Here is a 13,933-nt window from a genome sequence, read left to right as displayed (position 1 = left end):
CTAAATCCTTACTGTTAAATTACATCCAATTTTAAATTCTTCATAAAAATAACTTTACAGTAACTATTTTTAGCCCTTAAAAAGTCCAGGGAATTGGGGCTATGACTCCTCCATAACTTCTTCAAGCTGTACATGGGCATGGAGATATCCTTGGGTGTAGGAGGTAAGAAGAATGAAGCAAATGCTGTAGCAGGATATGTCCTGACTGGACCCACCTGAAAGTCCTTGAGACCAGGAATCTAAGTAGTCACATTTTATAAATACACAGAGCAGAATCTTTTTTTTTTTTGTTCTTTTTTTCGGAGCTGGGGACCAAACCCAGGACCTTGCGCTTCCTAGGTAAGCGCTCTACCACTGAGCTAAATCCCCAGCCCCACAGAGCAGAATCTTAACATCACCTGCCATAGTTTCTCTCTTTGTCCCTCCTCCTTTCCTGTACTTCACTTTTAATTAGGTTATTTGGTTTGTGCCTATATAACTTCCTGCGTCCTTTATATATTTAGGCTGCCAGCCCCCAATTGGATGTATGGTTGGTTAACGGCATTTTCTGTTGTATAGGGTACCTTTTTGTCCATTTGACCATGTCCTTTACTTGCCAGACTACTCAGTTTCATGAGGTCCCATTAATATTTGTTTTAATTTTTTTTTAAATTATTTCTTGCTAGTCTCCATATACAACCAGGAATACCCTGTGTAATAATTCTCCAGACCCGAATCTTACTGGGAGAGATCTGGTCTCCCAGTAGCACTGTCACAACTAATTTCACAGGTGAGAAAAACACTTTTTCGCCAATAACTAGGCAAAGAGGGACCTGCCAGGAGACCACAGATATAAGGAATTGTGAAGAAAATGGGGACAGCATCATTCTGGTCTCTATCTGCACATCATAGTTAACCCTGTGGCAAAGCTCTCCAATCCCAAATCCTGTTCCAAGAGAGCTGGTCTCTCAGGAGCTCTGTCACTCCAAAGTTCACAGGCTAGAAGGAGGGATAGTATCTTGTCAGAGACAATAAGACCATAAAACGTCAGAGATAACAAGATGGTGAGAGGCAAGCACAAGAAACGAAGCAACAGAAACCAAGACTACATGACATTATCACAACCCAGTTCTTACACCACAGAAAGTACAGGATATCCTAACACAATGGAAAAGAGAGATTTTGATTTAAAAATCACAACTCATTATGATGATAGAGGACTTAAAGAAGGACATAAATAACTTCCTTAAGGAAATACAGGAGAACACAGGTAAACAAATAGAAGCTCTTAAAGGGCAAACACAAAATTCATTAATGAAACAGAAAACACCACTAAACTGGTAAAGGAATTGAACAAAACTACCCAGAATCTAAACAATAGAATTAGAAACAATAAAGGAATCACAAAGGGAGACCACTGTGGAGATACAAAACCTACGAAAGAGATCAGTAAACATAGATGCATGCATCACCAACAGAATACAAGAGATAGAAAATTTTAAGGAGCAAAAGATACTGTAGAAACATTGACAAAATAGTCAAAGTAAATGCAAAGTGCAAAAATGTCCTAACCCCAAATATCCAGGAATTCTAGGATAATGTCAAGTAGTCTTGGTTTCTGTTGCTTCGGTCTTGTGCTTGCCTCTCACCATCTTGTTATCTCTGAGGTTATTTGGTCTTATTGTCTCTGATTAGATACTTTCCCTCCTGTTAGCCTATGAACTTTAGAGTGACAAAGCTCCTGAGAGACCAGCTCTCTTGGAACAGGATTTGGGTTTGGAAAGCTTTGCCACAGGGTTAACTATGGTGTGCAGATAGAGACCAGAATGATACTGTCCCCAGTTTCTTTACCATTCTTTATACACATGAAGCTCAAGGAGGAATAACAAAGTGTAGAAGCTTCAATCCTTCTTAGAAGGGGGAACAAAATGCTTATGTTAAGATGTACATACAAAAACTGTGGAGCAGAGACTAAAGAAAAGGCCATCCAGAGCCTGCACCACCTGTTGATCTATCTCATATACAGATGTCAAACCTAGACACTATGGAAGATGGTGAGAAGTCATTGCTCACAGGAGCCTGATATAGCTGTCTCCTGAGATGCTTTGCCAGAGCCTAACAAATACAGAGGCAGATGTTCGCAGCCAACTATTGGACTAATGGAGAAGTTAGAGAAATGACTGAAGGAGGTGAAGGTGTTTGCAACCCATAGGAATAACAGCAATATCAACCTACTGGATCTCCCAGAGCTCCCAGAAACTACATCATCAACCAAAGAGTATGCTTAGAGGGACGTACAACTATAGCTTCATGTGTAGCAGGAATGGTCTTGTTGGACATCAATGGGAGGAGATTCCCTTGGTCCTAGAAGGCTCAAAGCCCCAATTTTTCAAAGGCTTTTTCAGTAACTGTTGAGATAATCATGTGACTTTCTTTTTTCTCTTTGTTTTTATGGTGGATTATATTGATGAATTTTTGAATATTGCACCATCTCTGCATCCCTGGGATGAAGTCTACTTGATCATGCTGGATTATATTTTTGATGTGTTCTTGGATTCAGTTTGCATTTAATGAGTATTTTATTGAGTATTTTTGCATTAATGTTTATAAGGAAAATTGCCTAAAATTTTCTTTCTTTATTGATTCTTTGCATTATTTAGGTGTTACAGCAACTGTGGCCATATAGAATGTTCCTTCTGTTTCTATTTTGGAGAAAGATTATTGGGGCTTCAAGATAAATGAGTGTTCTCTGAGACTTTGTCTCTTTTCATCTTTCAATTTAATGTTGTTAGACTCTGAGCTTGTGTCCTACAGCCGTGAGACTGGACAAACATAAGAAACTTTTCCAATAGTAGGGGTTATCATCATTGTTTCCAGGGTGCCATAAACATTATATAGGCACAGTAAGAAAATCAACTCTGCTTCTAATGACTTTGCAAATGTGCCTTCTACTGAAGTTAAAGAATCCCTTTCTTGATTCCTTTTCCTATTCTATCACTTTGATCCTATCCTGCAAAAGCATTGGAAAATTTACTTCATTTGTAACTTCTTATGACACTGCTTTCAGCTGCTCCATCACATTTCAAGAGCTACTTTTAGCTTTTCTGTGTTATACATGTCCTTTACATTGTCTGTGTGAAATGAGATTAGTGATTGTCTCTGAAGTTTAGATCAACAGAAAACAAGTTGTGATTGGTTCTCAAACAAAACTGATGATTGACTCATGTATAAAGTTATTACATGTTTATTTTATACAGGTATGTGACTGATAGAATTATGATTTGCATATACCAGGATATCTCTGTTAAAGGTAGATGAATAGGTGGTTCCCCGTGGGCTTTTTTTTCATTTTTGTTTTTAGATTTATCTGAATGCCTGCACGTTGAATGAAGCTGCATCACTTATGTTTTACAATTATTGCCAATAAAAGTCTTTATGAAACATTATTTTTGCTCATACCTTTTTTTTCATTCGGTAGGTAAGCAAAATGAGGTGCCAGGAAACATAAACATCTAGATCATCCATCCAAATTAGCAACAGCAATAATGGAAGAGTTACTGTGTGCATCTACACAGCTAAGAGGCAAAGGAAGAGAAAGGCAAAAAGCAAAGGTTACAGTAATAGGACACTGAAACTCCTCAAAGATTTGTCAGGGATTAATGCCTAGATCCTACCTAACAATACCCTGCCCTGACTCATTATCAGCTACATCATTGTCTCACTTCTGAAGTTACTGAAAATTCCAAAAACGATGTTTTAAACTTACTTCCATAAGTCTAACACAAGAGTCTAAGGAGTGGATATTATACCCACAAACTGTATCCATAAAGAAATAAGGATTGTTGAGAGATGCCACTATTTTAGAAAGATAAAAAGAAAAATGGGAAAATAAAGGTAGGTTTTAAAGATAGTGAGTATGAATTAGTTTTAAGAGGCCAAGGTATATTTCAAGGGCAATTGATCCATGCACCAGATATCAGTACTCAGAGTTCAGAAACAGTTATTAATGTCATGAAAAATTTCATATGCCTAATCATTGTGTACTATAGAATTATATGCTTTTGTGTCAAGCATACAATTGGAAAGGACTGAGGTATGTCAACTGAGGGAGATACAAGACAAACAGAAAGCAAATATCATAGTAATGGGTTTGGCTATGTGGGGTGGATGCAAAAAAGATATACCACAGGAAGATGACAGGTCAGAATACAGAACATAGTCTAGGACAATGATTATTTCATGTATGATAGATATGTCTGAATTTCTAAAGATGACATGTGTTGGGAAATGGAGGACTGGACAGATTGCTTTGCTCACAGAACCTGACTTAAGATCATGAATCATTTGCCAGATCTGGTGCCTATGTGTACTAGATAGAGGCATCATGGCTAGTAATATTAGATCCAGGACAAGCTCCAGAGCCTCTAGCTTACTCTCCAAAGACAGAGTGCTAAATGTTGAGATCTCAAGGGTTTTATCAGATGCCCAGTTGTTTAAGTTATACTGCGAACAACTCAGCTTGCTGTTGAAAAAAACAAATGGATATAAAGAATTACAGTTAAATATGTCAGACTGAGGCTGTGCTTACAGAATCTGAGTTTACAGATTCTTCATCACCTCTTGCTCAATTATGCTTTTACATTCAAGAACGTAGGATTGTCTAGGTGAATTAGGCCACATAAACACAGCATTAATTCAATTGTGCCTGAGCATTTGAAGAACATGATATTTGCAGATGAACAAGACTATGCATACAGGATTCTTACAAACCCATAGTTTCCTCCTGGGTCTATTTTTATTTGTGTCTTTTAAAATTTTCATTTGAAAGCCATAGATAACTAATTGTAATAATGGACCACTGAAAGATTATGCCCTACATATGGTGCTATTCTGTGTCTTTAACCTCAGAGGATAAAAGTGACTCAGTGGCCACAAGGATGTTGACATTTTATGATGACAGCTCATCTTTCTGGACACAGCATTTCTGCCATGTGTGCCCATGGTATCCTTAGGTAAAGACTCAGTAGCAAATTTTTAAGACACTCATGCTTGTTTTTTCGCTACTTCTTTCAGGAAGCACCCTTAAAATTGCATAAGCCCATTCTCCATTCACTGATTTTCATGCCACAGACCACTGTTCAACTGTCAGATTCGAAGTGGTTTAAAATTCATCTTCAAGAAGTCTTTGTAATAAAATATGTACAGATATGTTTTTATTCCGAGATATATTTTTCATATTTCCCTCATCTCTGAATTGTCTTTTTTCCTTCTTATAACTTTGTACTGTACAGTATATATTGGTGAATCTTAAGTATAAATTATTGGTGTTTTTCTCTTAGGTTGGATGAAATAACACAATTGTAAATTCTTCAGTGAATGAAAATTTGTGGAAGTGGCAAATGTAAGCATTCTGATGGAAATATTTTGTACCATATGAATGTGGAGTTTCCCATGACTGAGACTTAAACCTGCGGCCCTTTGCACATACCAACTCTCCTTATCAAATTATATTATAACCTGTCTGATTGTCCTCCAGTGCCCTCTCTTCTTAGAATTCTGAAAGTCTCCAAGGTTTCCTTGTCAAGTTAGCTATGGACATTGCTCGGGAAATGGTAACAGTAACTCCAACTTTTCCATAAGTGCATTGGTGAACTTCTCTCATTATTGTAAAATGGTTCTTTACTTGAGATTTTTTTATCACAGTACTTCTAGGGAGATGGGAGTACATGTTTAGTGTGCCTTGATTCGAAACAAATGACAGATCAAAGCAAGGGTGCCACTCAAAGAATACTTGATAAACCAAACAATTTTATTGGGATTCCTTAAAGAAATATTGATGAGAATTTCCTCATAGGGTAAAAATGATTCAAAGACATAGGCATAACAAGATCTTATCCCATTCTGTGACTAGATTCCGCACCATAAAGATAAAACTAATGTTAACATTTTGACAGTTAGAAATAATATTACTACAATGACTACTATTGACTTATTACTAAAACCATATTTTATAATATATCATAATTCTCTTTTGATGAGTTTCATTAAGTAGATGGTAACTAACACAGGGATCCTCACAAATTGATGAATGATGAGAGAAAAGAAAGTACCCTAGAGGGTTGAGATGTAAATGAGACACATATATTAAATACAGTATTTGAGGCTTATTGAACTTCAGTGAAGTATGACTGGAATGATATTAAGAGGCAGAGATTGTTGATGAAATCAAAGAAACAAAGTTTTCTACAAATAACTGGCCATATGTATGTCCAAATGTGATAGCATAATAAAGAGTTATTCAAGTCCAAGATTGAAACAATCCCAAAATAGTTGGGAAAAAAGGGGGGAAAATCAGAAATCTAGCAAAGGAGCTATTAGCATTTGATAGCTGTTGGGGAATACAAATTTGTTACTCCAGTGATATGTGCTCACAAGAACAGGCCCCACTACATGTTTTCTGCTGTTCTGGTAATTATTCATGCAGAAAAAAATTGTTTAATTCTATCAACCTATTTCTGCGTTGTTTGTTTCCATGCAAGTTGTTTTCCATCAGTTATCTCATTGGTAGATCATGCCTATTAGGAAAAGAAATTTTATCTCATAAAATATAAGTAAATTTGTAAATATTGCTTTATCATTTTTGGCTTATTTTAATCAAGATATCTTTCCTTTGATAACATTGAATGATAAGGGCAATTTTCTGTTTCCATATTGCTCTAGTGAATTATGGAATCTTTGGTCAATCTGGGAGCTGAGGGCAGAAAGGATGGCAAGTGAGCCTTCTTCAGAATCTAGTTCACCAATTCTCAATTAGCTTAACCTGTCATCATTGTAAGGCTTAGGGGATAGAGGGTGCATCCTAGTCTTTTAGATTTTAAGTCTATTCACTAATTTTAGAATAATGAAACCTCACTATTTTCCTAATAAGAAACAACTGTAGTTTTCTCAGGAATTTATTCCATAATTTTAGTTTACGAAAGAAACAATGGATTATGTGACATTTAATGAATACTGGTGACTTATTTTGTGTGGTGTAGATATATATGTAAAATATTATGGTAATGGCATTGTGTTCAGGCTTCTTGACAACTGGAATGACATGTGTAAATTTTCCTAGCGTATTTAAAATACCTCCTGTTCTCCTTTAGTTAATTTGCGACGTGTTGGACAAAGAGGGCAATAGTTTCCGGTGCAGACTATGATGTCATGATTTTGTCTTACTGATATTTCATTGTCTATTTGATTTTTTTTGTTTGTTAGCTTTTCTTTATTAACTTGAGTATTTTTATTTACATTTCGATTGTTATTCCCCTACCCGGTTTCCAGGCCAACATGCCCCTAAACCCTCCCCCTCCTCTTCTATATGAGCTTCCCCTCCCCATCCTCCCTCCATTACCACCCTCCCCCCAACAATCACGTTCACTGGGGGTTCAGTCTTGGCAGGACCAAGGGCTTCCCCTTCCACTTCTCCTCTTACTAGGCTATTCAGTGCTACCTATGAGGTTGGAGCCCACAGTCAGTCCATGTATATAGTCTTTGGGGAGTGACTTAGTCCCTGGAAGCTCTGGTTGGTTGGCATTGTGGTTCATATGAGGTCTCGAGCCTCTTCAAGCTATTCCAGTCCTTCCTCTGATTCCTTTAACAGGGGTACCATTCTCAGTTCAGTGGATCGCTGCTCGCATGGCCTATGTATTTGCTGTATTCTGGATCTGTCTTTCTGGAGAGATCTATTTCTGGCTCCTGTCAGCCTGCACTTCTTTGCTTCATCCATCTTATCTAGTTTGGTGGCTGTATATGTATGGGCCACATGTGGGGCAGTCTCTGAATGGGTGTTCCTTCTGCCACTGTTCTAAACTTTGCCTTCCTATTCCCTGCTAAGGGTATTCTTGTTCCCCTTTTAAAGAAGGAGTGAAGCATTCACATTTTGATCATCCCTCTTGAGTTTCATGTGTTCTGTGCATCTAGGGCAACTCAAGCATTTGGACTTATAACAACTTATCAATGAGTGCATACCATGTGTGTTTTTCTGTGATTGGGTTAGCTCACTCAGGATGATATTTTCCAGTTCCATCCATTTGCCAATGAATTTCATAAGGTCATTGTTCTTGACAGCTGAGTAATATTACATTGTGTAGATGTACCACATTTTCTGAATACATTCCTCTGTTGAAGGGCATCTAGGTTCATTCCACCTTCTGGCTATTATAAATAATTTTAAAAATTATTATAAATAAATATGAACATAGTGGAGCACGTGTCTTTGTTATATGTTGGGACATCTTTTGGGTATATGCCCAAGACAGGTATAGCTGGGTCCTCAGGTAATTCAATATCCAATTTTCTGAGGAACCTCCAGACTGATTTCTAAAATGGTTGTACCATTCTGCAATCCCACCAACAATAGAGGAGTGTTCCCTTTTCTCCACATCCTCCTCAGAATTTGCTGTCACCTGAGTTTTTGATCTTAGCCATTCTCACTGGTGTGAGGTGAAATCTCAGGGTTGTTTTGATTTGCATTTCCCTTATGACTAACGATGTTGAACATTTCTTTAGGTGTTTCTCAGCCATTCAGCATTCCTCGGCTGTGAATTCTTTGGTTAGCTCTGAAACCCATTTTTTTAAAGGGTTATTTGTCTCCCTGCGGTCTAACTTCTTGAGTTCTTTCTATATTTTGGATATAAGCCCTCCATCTGTTGTAGGATTGGTAAAGATATTTTCCCAATCTGTTGGTTGTCGTTTTATCCTAACAACAGTGTCCTTTACCTTACAGAAGCTTTGCAGTTTTATGAGATCCCATTTGTCAATTCTTGATCTTAGAGAATAAGCCATTGGTGTTCTGTTCAGGAAATTTTCTCCAGTGCCCATGTGTTCAAGAATCTTCCCCACTTTTTCTTCTATTAGTTTGAGTGTAACTGGTTTGATGTGGAGGTCCTTGATCCACTTGGCCTTAAGCTTTGTACAGGGTGATAAGCATGGATCGATCTGCATTCTTCTACAAGTTGTCCTCCAGTTGAACCAGCACCATTTGCTGAAAATGCTATCTTTTTTCCGTTGGATGGTTTTGGGTCCTTTGTCAAAAATCAAGTCACCATAGGTGTGTGGGTTCATTTCTGGGTCTTCACTTCTATTCCATGGGTCTATCTGTCTGTCTCTGTACCAATACCATGCAGTTTTTGTCACTATGCCTCTGTAATACTGCTTGAGTTCAGAGAGAGTGATTCCCCATGAAATCCTTTTATTGTTGAGGATAATTTTACCTATCCTGTGTTTTTTGATATTCCAGATGAATTTGCAAATTTTTCTGTCTAACTCTCTGAAGTATTGGATTGTATTTTGATGGGGATTGCACTGAATCTGTAGATTGCTTTTGGTAAAATGGCCATTTTTACTATGTTAATCCTGCCAATCCTTGAGCATGGGAGATCTTTCCATCTTCTGATGTCTTCTTCAATTTCTTTCTTCAGAGGCTTGAAGTTCTTATCATACAGATCTTTTACTTGCTTGGTTAAAGTCACACCGAGGTATTTTATATTATTTGGGAATATTATGAAGGGTGTTGTTTCCCTAATTTCTTTCTCGGCTTGTTTCTCTTTTGTGTAGAGGAAGGCTACTGATTTATTTGAGTTAACTTTATACCCAAGGTTTAGTCATTCTCTGGTGGAACTTTTGGGATCACTTAAATATACTATCTTATCATCTGCAAATAGTGATATTTTGACTTCTTCTTTTCCAATCTGTATCCCCTTGATCTCCTTTTGTTGTCTGATTGGTCTGATTAGAACTTCAAAAACTATATTCAATAAGGAGCGAGAGAGTGGTCAGCCTTGTCTTGTCCCTGATTTGGGTGGGATTGCTTCAAGTTTCTCTCCATTTAGTTTAATGTTAGCTACTGGTTTGCTGTATACAGCTTTTTCAATGTTTAGGTATTGGTCTTGAATTCCTATTCTTTCCAGGACTTTTATCATGAAGGGGTGTTGAATTATCTCAAATGCTTTCTCAGCATCTAAAGAAATGATCATGTGGTTTTGTTCTTTCAATTTGTTTACATGATGGATCACGTTGATGGTTTTTCATATATAAAACCATCCCAGAATTCCTGGGATGAAGCCTACTTGATCATGGTGGAAGATTGTTTTGATGTGGTCTTGGATTCAGATTGCCTGAATTTTATTGAGTATTTTAGCATCGTTATTCATAAGGGAGATTGGTCTGAAGTTCTCTTTCTTTGTTGGGTCTTGTCTGGTTTAGGTATAAGAGTAATTGTGGCTTCATAGAAGGAATCAGTAGCGCTTCATCTGTTTCAGTTTTGTGAAATAGTTTGGATAATATTGGTATGAGGTCTTCTATGAAGGTCTGATAGAATTCTGCACTGAATCCATCTGGACCTGTGCTCTTTTTGGTTGAGAGACCTTTAATGACTGCTTCTATTTCGTTAGGAGTTATGGGGTTGTTTAAATGGTTTATCTGTTCCTGATTTAACTTCGGTACCTGGTATCTGTCTAGGAAATTGTCTATTTCCTGCAGATTTTCAAGTTTTGTTGAATATAGACTTTTGTAGTAGGATCTGATGATTTTTTGAAAATCCTGATTCTGTAGTTATGTTTCCCCTTTCAGTTCTGTTTTTGTTAATTTGAACACACTCTCTGTGTCCTATCTTTAATCTGGCTAAGGGTTTATCTTACTGACTTTCTCAAAGAACGAAGTTTTGGTTCCTTTGATTCTTTCTATGGTCCTTTTGTTTCTACTTGGTTGATATCTGCTCAGAGTTTGATTATTTAATGCCTTCTACTCCTCCTAGGTGTATTTGCTTCTTTTTTTTTTTATTAACTTGAGTATTTCTTATATACATTTCAAGTGTTATTCCCTTTCCCGGTTTCCGGACAAACATCCCCCTCCCCCCTCCCCTTCCTTATGGGTGTTCCCCTCCCAACCCTCCCCCCATTGCCGCCCTCTCCCCATAGTCTAGTTCACTGGGGGTTCAGTCTTAGCAGGACCCAGGGCTTCCCCTTCCACTGGTGCTCTTACTAGGATATTCATTGCTACCTATGAGGTCAGAGTCCAGGGTCAGGCCATGTATAGTCTTTAGGTAGTGGCTTAGTCCCTGGAAGCTCTGGTTGCTTGGCATTGTTGTATATATGGGGTCTCGAGCCTCTTCAAGCTCTTCCAGTTCTTTCTCTGATTCCTTCAACGGGGGACCTATTCTCAGTTCAGTGGTTTGCTGCTGGCATTTGCCTCTGTATTTGCTGTATTCTGGCTGTGTCTCTCAGGAGCGATCTACATCCGGCTCCTGTCGGTGTATTTGCTTCTTTTTGTTCTAGAGCGTTTAGGTGTGCTGTCAAGCTGCTGATATATGCTCTCTCCTGTTTCTTTCTGCAGGCACTCTATTTGTAAATTCCTGCCTGACTCTTCTTTGTTCTATCCTAATAGTTCAAAGGGAGACCCTCATAATTTTTGAAAAATAATGATTACATTGTACAGATGAACTCTGCCACACTAGTTTCTTTGGAAGACTCTCACCCAGTGATGTTCCCAGCACTGTCTCTTTATGCAAGCCTTCAGATATAATGAGATCCCAAGAGGTTCTCCAAACACTTTGTCTCTTTAGAGACTTTACAGGCGAGATAGATTCCTATTCTGAGGGAGATGAAGTCATAAAGCTATATATCTTTATCAGGGTTTCTTTCTCTGTCTTTCTTACAGTGCTGCTAGTCATAACTGGAGCTGAATACTGAGCTGAAGGTTCTGGTATGTGATTATTACTGAGTCTCTCTTTTTTAATAAATTGTTTTATTCATTTATATTTCAAATGACATATCCATTTTCTGTTTCCCCTCCCCAAGCCCCCATCCCATCCCCTTCTTCTTTACCTCTATGTGGCTGCTTCTTTATCCACTCACCCACTCCTATCTCATTGATCTGGCATCCGCATATGCTGTGGCATCAAGCGTCCAGAGGACCAAGTCCTGAGTCTCTTAAATGGAGAAAATACACAAGGTCTGCAAAGTACTCATGTCTGGAGAAGGGAATCTGGAAGGGAAACACAAGGAGACAAATTTCCAATACAGATGAAGAAAACGTTTGGGGTTATAAGCAGATTTGCTAAAAAATAGAATGTCCTTGACCTGGTGCTAATCCATGATATTCCAAATTTTGTGAAATAAAATCTTGTCTGATGCTGGCTATTGATCAATTTTCAAATATCTTGAATCTGATGTGAAAGCAGTTTAGGGATCATAGTAAGTATATCATTTCATTTTCCATTTTCCATATTTTATATAAATCATATCAAAAATTTAAATATGATAGTAATACATATTGGGAAAAATGCTTCACCTGCTGGACAAATATTGAGATGAAATTATCATCGTCTAATTCTGCAAAAGAAGCCTAGAATATAAAAGCAGCTTTTGTAGTAAAAACATGTTTATATAGAGACTTACATGTATGTCTGGGGCAGGACTTAAAAGTCAGTCTATTCTGACTGTAGAGGCTGCTTTTTACTTTGAAATTGAGAATATAAACTGAAGGGCAGATGACATTGTCATGAGAACTTTTGTGAAATGTTCATACAGGATAAACCTTATATGATTCCCCTTGTTTAGTGATTTTCAGCAGTCTAAAATCTTAATATTTGGCATCCTAGCTTTCATGTTTAGTAAATTTGGGCATGGCAGGCAAAGATTTAATCATAAGACTATTCCATATCACTTATTTTCTTCTTTGTTTAAATTTATGTAATGGCAACTTTTCATATTTTCAGAGTTTATGTAAGTCTTGTAGTTAAATGATCTCATAAGCTCTATTACTAAAACGTTTTAGTAAATCGGGAGATTCATAAATAAAAGCATATAATTTTAAATTGCTAATATCTTAATTTCTTTAGTTTGTATATGCATATTTTTGTGTAGGCACCCTGTGAGTTTAGATGTATTTTTTATTGATTGTGCTGATTTATACAGAGGAAAATCTCAATTGGTTTTCCGTAGATCAAATTTACATTATTTCTTTTGGAACATGTTCTCTCACTTGCCTGTAACTTGAATTACTCTAGATGGACTGTTCAGTGATCCCAAATAACTTCTCATGGTTGACTCCAGTGCTTTGACAAAAGTGGATGATAGTCAGATGTCTATGGTCATTCCTATTTGTTGACATTTGTGCAGTCCTAATGGCAAGGCTTTATGTGTATAGCATCTGACATTTCTAGGAGACACAACCTCAAAGACAACCTTGTCTCTGGCTCTTACAATCTTACCTATTTGTTTACTTAATGGTTTGAGATCCTTATGTTCAAGCACTAGATTGTAAACATTTTGGTAAAAATTGAGCTCCAAAATCTGCATTTGATTTTGATGTCATTTTCTGTACCAAATGATCGATTCTGATAACACAGTACAGATAATACTACGTGGATTGTGTTTATACATTAAAAATATAAACAAACATATGTTTAAATATATATGGGTGTATGCATACAAATATATATACATATATGTATACAGACATATATTTACATATACATGTGCATTTATTTATATATATGTAACAACTATTATTCAGAAAAATGAAGTATAAAACTGAGCAAGAAAGGTAATTGTGGAGGGACAAAGTATAAGGATAAAAGGATATAATTATGTTATAATAAAGAGAATAAAAAAGTTTTAAAAGATTACATTACAACACATTAGTTATGTATTAAAGGTGAGTCCCAGAGACTGAATATGTATCCTCCAACTGTAAATGGAAACATTTTAACAAATACTCTTTCTGTTCACCTCAGTAATAATCTGTGCCATAATGCTATTTCACATATTACTTTTCATGTTTCATAGCTGATTATGACTTCTGAACTTATGAAAAACAGTACTATGTTATTCTTCACTTGAGGCATGCCCCTGTGTTTTCATCATGAAATCATAAAAGTATTTCAATACAAAATATTGGCCATATCTCA

The sequence above is a fragment of the Rattus norvegicus genome, chromosome 1 (genome assembly GCF_036323735.1).
Source record: "Rattus norvegicus strain BN/NHsdMcwi chromosome 1, GRCr8, whole genome shotgun sequence".
In the NCBI taxonomy this organism is placed as follows: domain Eukaryota; kingdom Metazoa; phylum Chordata; class Mammalia; order Rodentia; family Muridae; genus Rattus; species Rattus norvegicus.
This window is presented reverse-complemented; position numbering follows the sequence as displayed.